This window comes from Mastomys coucha, unplaced genomic scaffold, assembly GCF_008632895.1.
Source record: "Mastomys coucha isolate ucsf_1 unplaced genomic scaffold, UCSF_Mcou_1 pScaffold17, whole genome shotgun sequence".
Taxonomy (NCBI): Eukaryota; Metazoa; Chordata; class Mammalia; order Rodentia; family Muridae; genus Mastomys; species Mastomys coucha.
In genome coordinates this window covers 6,849,739-6,857,715 of record NW_022196899.1, presented here as the reverse complement: position 1 = coordinate 6,857,715, position 7,977 = coordinate 6,849,739, and the positions used below count along the sequence as shown (strand labels likewise).

At 34.2% G+C, this 7,977-nt stretch overlaps 1 long non-coding RNA gene across 1 annotated transcript in view; it reads right to left on the bottom strand.

Annotated features, from left to right (window-relative positions):
- Positions 1 to 1,366: 1,366 nt before the first annotated feature.
- Positions 1,367 to 7,977, bottom strand: part of LOC116094726 — a 63,182-nt gene continuing 56,571 nt past the window's right edge. Inside the window, exon 3 of the long non-coding RNA XR_004120276.1 lies at positions 1,367 to 1,486. This is a non-coding gene — a long non-coding RNA (uncharacterized LOC116094726). The remainder of the gene's footprint in view (positions 1,487 to 7,977) is intronic.

The following is a 7,977-nucleotide window of genomic DNA, read 5'->3' as shown; positions in this document are numbered from 1 at the left end:
TGTAAGATTCAAAGGGAGAGACCTTAAATGAAATGTCCAACAGTGGGGTAGGGAACTAGTAGAGTCCATCTCCAGTAGAAAGACAGCGTATAAAGTGGAGGAATGAGGTTGCCATCCCACAGTCAAAAACTCTCAACTACTTGAAAGAGCATATTTAAATTATTATGTATCTATATCAAAACTAAGAGTTGTCACTATATGTTTAATCCATTTGAAGTAGCTTAATCCAAGTCATCTCTAAACTGATCTTACACTGAGTCAATGCCTTTACACATTTGCTAAGGCCGTTAAGCACACTGGGAATCTAACTTTTAATATTTGTTTCAAGTATTTTCCTTGTAATGTGAAGCTTACAACCAAAATACTAAAAAAAAATATTTAAACATTACCTGTTTGCATTATTTTATTTAAAGTTACATCCAAAATGAACACACACATAAACAAAATTCTTCCAATGTTTTCACTTAGTCAGAATTCAAGATTAAAAGGGGCCTCAAAAGTGAAGGCGATGGAGGACTGGAGCTCAGCCTTTCCAAACCCAGAAAAACAATATAGTCCCTGCAGACTTGGCACTAAGAGGTGGGTGACAGCAAGATCTCTGTGACCCAGTAGCTAGCCAGTCTCTCTGAATTGGTGAACTTCAGCTATAAAGAAAGGCCACCATGTCTCAAAAAAATTAAAATGGAGAGTAATTGAGAAAGACACTTGGCATCAACCTCTGTTCTTTACACATGCATGCATACTTGCTCACACAAACCATACATAGGTACAGATATGAGAGAAAAAAGGATGTGGAAGAGTATTAGGTACTCCACATTAAGATATAGCGTGCTCATCCCTGAATGTGATTTCTATCCCAGAGAAGAACAATTTCTTGGTTTCACAACTCATAGAGGAGCAGTAGATGGCCCTGGCTTTCCCCTCCCATTGTATTTAAAAGGAGAAGTCGAGTATATCTGTCAGGAGGCTTTGAGAGGGAACAGCTTTCAAGAAAAAGTCTTTGTGTGGGGAACAGGAAAAGAACTTTTGTTATCATCTTCATGCTTCTTTTATTATGTTAGAAAAATAGATATCTCAGAATACATTTTAAGAGACTTAAAACAATTCCTATATTTACAGTTTTAAGGAAAAAAATTATGACTCCTAAGTGTATTAGTAGCATATTTCAATAAGAAAAATTACACACTTTACAGGATGCATTTGTTCTCAGAGTGGCTTCAAAATGGGATTTGTAATGAGCACCCAGTTCCAATGGAAGACCTTCATACGTTTCCCCATCTATGTGTGCCACTGTAAAACGTAAAACAAGATAATACGCAGTTCACACAACATCCTCATTCTGCGTTCAAAGACCCACCTGGGATAGGTGAAATTCAGGTCCCAGCACCTCGCAAGTGGACGGGAATAGAGTTCTCAGGTGAACTATAGTCACAGAGTTAATTGCCTGGGTGATGGCAGAGTTGATCTTGCTTTACTGAAAGAGAAACTGCAGAATAGAGAAGGGCATGGGGAACAGAACACAAGTTCACTTGTTAGAAAAATAATCCTTTTATAACTCGGGCAATTTAAACCCTTGCGTAATGGGAATTCACTTAAAAATATATAGCTATTGTAAAATACTTTCGGATGTTCAATGGCTTGCTCAGAACTTTTTCAAAAGCATTTAAGGTTCACAGGATAGGAAATGGATAAATCAGTCCCCACAGTGTGTGGGTCAACACCCATTTCTTGAACCATAAAAATGGGATTTTAAACAAAAGTATTAAAAAAATCACAGGCCATTATTCTGTAGTCGCAGGGTTATTCAACAAGTATATGGTTGTGTTATATAACATCAGCAGAGAACCAGTGTGGTGATCTTTTATCTTCATATTTTAAAGATAAAGCTACAGTTTGCTCTAAACATGGACAAAAATTACAAGGTAATAAAATAATACTGAATTAGAGTCTTGAATTATAAGAAAGAATAGATTTAAATTGTATTTATGCCACTATAAAACATTATTGTTATATTAATTTCTCCAGATGATTATTTGGAATCTTAAGTTTATTTATGTTCAAATATATATGTATATATGTATATATATACATATATACATATATATACATACTTATAATACATTTTGATTAAATCCAATCCTCATTTCTTCCCATTAAATTTCCCCCTATCCTATTCCTCCGCTTTTCCCACCTATCTTCATTTTGTGTTTGTTCTCTTTCTGTGTTGTGTCTCTCTGTTTCTATCTCTCTTTCTCTTCCATCTTTCACATTTCTCCGTTTCTCTGTGTCTCTTACTCTGTCTCTCATTATTTTCCCTCCCACACTCTCTTTGTTTCTTGTGTGCAAACACACACAACTCTCACAAGTACAAATAGAAGCACAGAACTCACTAATCTATGGGAATTATGATAAGAACTTGGAGATCAGGTTATTGCTATGTCCATTTAGCAAAATAATAGGTCTAAGTTCTTCCTTCATTGTTTTAAAATGATCAGTGACAAAAGCTTGAATCTCAACCGAATACTGATAGATTCAAGTGTAATTTAACATGTGCTATCTTGTAATTTAAAATTGTTAAAATAGCACATAGATTTTATTGAGCTGACAAAACCCTTGTAATTCATCCATAACTATCACCTGTAAAATGATTAACCCCTCACAGGATTTTCATGGAGAAAAAAAATGACAGGAGTAAACACAGAGGATATAGTAAGATTGCTTTCTATAATGTGCCTAAAAGAGGTTTCTGTTGATTATAAATACACCATGGAGCACTGCAGAGGTAAACAAATATATTTAGTCCACGGAGATGGCCTCTGGCTGGGTTTACTATGTGCTGTAATGCACATTATAAGAATTTATAACTTTCATAAGCATATCTAGTGATGTGTGCATTCCACATAAAGCCAGAAGGCATCCCTGGATACCCACAGCTTCTCAGACTGAATCATTTGACTTCCACACATGTCAGAGCCTTCTATTGACTACTGGTCATTTCTAGAAGCTATAACTTACAAAGACCCCCTAGGCACAAGACTGAGTAATTACTACATATATTTGAAAATGCTAGAGTAATAGTACTCAGAGAAAAATTTAGAATGTCTTTTTTATCTTAGACTGTATGGCTTCTTGGCATTCCTAACTAAAAACTGGTTCCACATTAGTTTTCTCATTATATACTTTGCTTATTTCAGTTTTCTTTGTTTGATGTTTAGTGTTCCACTAAAGCTACTCACACTGTTGTGGGTTTTGTAGGTCAGTAGTTCTTTCTTGGAGAAAGGCTACAAGGTTGTGTTGGTCTTTTGAGTGTACATAGAGATTGTCCAGTCTGCTAACTCGGTCCCATGTTTGACCGTGCCTTGGCTCAACTTTCAATGCTTCTCACTTTTAGAGTAGTTTGTATGTTACTACCCACAAGCACACAGTAATGCAGTGTCTCTGACTCTATCCACTCTCTGTTTGCTGTGGCCATCTTCCTTCAAAAGGACCAGTTTATACTATCTGGAGGTAAAGCATGGATGAAGCTGCAGAAGTCTGTAAATGATGCAATATTTACTAAAATGGTCTTAAAAGGCATAAAACTAAGTTAAATTATTCGGACATTCAAGTAGTTTATGATAAAATACTTAACAAATTGGTCTAAGTGCTATTTGTTGCTTATGTATTAATATTATAAATATATTTCAAGAAAACAATATGATATAATTAATACTCATACTTAAAGAAACAAAAAGTTTTTTTTTAATTCATGAGAAATTTTGTCTGTGTGTACATGTGTGCATGTTTAGTGTATACTGTCAGTTGTTTCAAATAATAATAAAATTAAATACAATGCAAATAATTTGGTTATATATATGTATATATACATGTATATACATATATTTTTTTTCTGTTTAAGAGTAGTGGCTGCTTGCTTCAGGTAGAGAAATCCATTTGCTCTCGGAAAATAAGCTCTGGAAGATGGTGAAATGACAGCTGCATAGAGTAAAGCTTTGTCCTATCCTTCTTGAAAGCTGACCGCAAGTTCTTATTTCCTCACAATGTGCTTTAAGATGTCTATTCTTCATTACAAACTCCTCGTATAGTTAAGGAGAAAATGTTAATGAGCAGAAGGGATAAGTACCATGAAAGAAACTAATCAAAGTTGTACATAGCTTTATATCAGGTACTAGCACTTAGATATCAGTTGTGTGATCTGTTCGAGATTCCAGAGAGATTAAAAAAATGCATAATTCTCTCTTAACTGAGAGATACGGAAATGTATGACAAAAAAACTAACATCTGTCCACATAGGACATTCTACCATCCTATCCTATCCTATCCTATCCTATCCTATCCTATCCTATCCTACCCTACCCTACCCTACCCTACCTTACCCTACCCTACCCTACCCTACACTACACTACACTACACTATAGAATGCTCCTCTCTTGTACCTAATATTAGTCCACCTCAATATCTCTAGTCCTTTCTAAATTACTGAACCCAACAGAGTCCAGGTTTTTTTCCCACAAGCTATGATTTCCAGTGCCCTAGTCACTCAGAATACACAGAGAAAGTAACAAAATGATTATTTCCAACTGGAAAAGCCAGAATAGTTAACACCCCAAACCAGTGTTCAGTAAAACGATAAACCTTGTCAAGTAGGATTAAAACTGCATCCACTGACAGTGAAAGGTTCCTGTCCTCTGCTTAGTGCGTGTACCGTGCTAGCATTTGTCGACTTGTGATCCCATGATTCCCTTGCTAACATGTGTGAATCCCCTTTGTATATAAACATGACTTTTGTAAAAATAAAATAAAATAAAAGGGGGATGGGGGATTGAACAAAGCATATAAAAGGAAGAAAATGAGAATTGTTAAGAGTGAGAAATGCAAAGAGAGTAAAACAAAAACAAGTAAACATAACTGCTTTCCAAGAATTAGGACTATAACAAGAGAGGGATTAAGCAGCTTAAAGTCCAGTTCCTTCTATGGCACGAGGTTCAATGTGCCTCTATGTTAAATTCTAAATGCTGTGTCACTCTCTTATTCCACATCAACATCATGACACCCACATGCAAATACTACAACAATCAATATAAAATAATCCATATACTAACTAAGTGTTGAAAATATAATTTTACATTGTATATACACTGTTTAAAATATCATTAAAATGTATAAACATGATTATTGAAATCCATATGAAGTTTACTGAAAGACTTATAAAACCATACAGAAATCGACAACTGTTTTTAGCATGTGGGCAACTTAGCAATGTTGCCCACATTACTTCTTCTTGCACTCTAAATCATAAAAGAGTTTCCTGGAGCCTGTCAAATGATATTTAAAATTCATGAATAGTGGAAACAATCTATAATTTCTTAAAATTGTAGAAGTGAATAGAATGGAGATTAAATGTCAGAAATTACAGAGAGTGGGCAAAGCACTCAGAGGAATATACCCCGAGTTGCAGAACAATTAAGCTAACAAGGAAGGGTGATTAATCATTTGTTTTCCTGACACATGGAAAACAGTCATCTGCAATATGGCAAAAAGTGCATAAACACCAGATGTTTCTGCTGTTCGGCGTATGACACAAGCAATGCTCTTTATCACAGTACCTGGAAACGGAGTTAACATTTTAAAGGAGAAAATGTCTCTTTACATAAATATTAAATAAAATTATTTGTATAATGTTACCATTCTACTAATATGAATGGATCTATGCAAAATTCTGTACTATGTACTAACTGGTACCTATTATTTTATTCTTAATTTCTGTAAAGGATTGTATAGTTTAGATGTTTCAAAGAGGCACCATGGGAACATTAAAATAAAAATGTGTATTGTGCATTCCTTCGAAAGTAAATTAAATAAATATAACTAAAGGTTTAAGGACCAAATAGAGAGAAGAGCCATAAAAGCCCCAAATACAAATTTTGTAGTAAAAATGATTAGCATTAGAACAAATAATTCACATCAAGAAGAAAACATTGTCATTAGCTATTTTTCAGCAATGCTGTATGAAGGGTGTACTGTATCAGAAATTCATTTTAGGTAGACTGTATTTCTACAATAGTTACATTACACTTTAGATTGTAGCAATTTATTTACCTTTGCACAAACAGAGGGTGGAGCAGGAAGGAAATAAAATCTGGAGTTTAAAATAAAAAAAATAAACCTATGTAAAAGAATTAGAATCAGTTTACATATTTTAAAAATAAAAAAGACTACAAAAATGTCCAAAGTTAAAATTCAATAATGTTTTAAATATTTATTTTTGATCATGTTTTACTAGTTATTAAAAAATTTTGTGCCATGTATTTTGAACATGTTTCTCCTTTACTTCATCTCTTCACAGAGCCACCTCTTTCCTCACCCACCCAATGTTGTATATTTTGTGCTGTTCTATCCTCTTAGATTTATGAAATTATAGCAAAGGTTGGCCTACATCCAACTGGTAACACACTTAAGGCAAACTGCCTCTCTCCCACCAGCCACCAATTCCCCACAGCTCTGAAACAAGGGATTGAATTAAAGTAATGGAAAGAATATATAACTTTATTTTTTATAAAAACTTAATTACAATAAAATTATAAGACTCAAATTATAGTTCACTGGAATAATGCTTGCCTAATGGATGCAAGGTTCGAGATATGCTCTATCTACAAATGATATTAATAATAAATAAAACAGTGAGTAATAATAAAGTTTGCTTTATTTGTTAATATTTGTAAATTATTAATATTGGCTTTGTATATCATTTTCATGTAGAGAAGATTATGATAGTCATCTCAACATTATATTTAAATATATGATTTCTTGGTTTGTAAATAATGTAATTGTTTAATAAGTTTTATATTCAATAAATACTGTTTTCTATTTTCTAGTTATTTGTTAAGTAAGACAGTAGAATAGATTTTCTAACTTATTCCTTAATGAGATGATAACCACATAACCAGTTGTAGAATTTATTAAGAAATTGTCCTATGAATTTAAAAGTCTGTTCTCTTAATAATAAAAGGAGGGGCTAGAGAGATGACTCAGTGTTTAAGAGCACTGGCTTCTTGTCTAGAGGACTCAGATTTGATTCTTATATCAATGTGGTATCTCACAGCTATCTCTAATTCCAGTCCTAGGAGATCCACTGCCTTCTCTGGCCTACTAAGATATCAGGGACATGAGTAGTGAAAACATACATAAAGGAAAAACACCCATATACATAAAATAACACTTAAAGATGAAAACATAGACCATATGACCCATGTTGAATGGTAAGAGTGGATTGACTCATTTGTAGATATGTACTATTAGTCACTTTACCCAAGCATTGTGGTGGGAATAAGATTAAAATAGGTCCATTAAAATACTTGGCATTAAACAGTATGCAAGATTGCATTAGAAGAGATTAGTGCTTGATGGCCCCCCTCAGAGTAATAATTTTTATTCGTCTTCAGGCTGATTTTCCTCATCCTTGAACTGGGAATTATAATACATCATTGTTGTCAACACTGAACACAGACAGTGATAGAAAGGTTGAGTGGGATCAGAATTTGGCATGTGCTTATTCAGTTTAGTTGTTATCCTTTATTAATACTAACAGTTTAATCTTGTGCAAAATGTAAACAATCAAAATCTTTTTTATTAGATATTTTCTTTATTTACATGTAAATTTCTCCTTTCACAGTTTCCCCTCCAAAAAACAAAGAAACAAACAAAAACAAGAAAAAGAAACCCCTGTTGCCTTCCCCCTCCCCATGCCTGCTCACCCCACCCTCTCCCACTTATTGGCCCTGGCATTACCCTACACTGGGGCACAGAACCTTCACAGGGCCGAGGTCCTCTCCTCCTATTGATGATCCTATTTGCAATCCTCTACTATACACATGCTACCAGAACAATCAGACCCCTCCATGTACAGTCCTTGGTTGGTGGTTGAGACCCTGGGAGCTCTGAAGGTACTAGTTAGTTCATATTGTTGTTTGTCCTAAG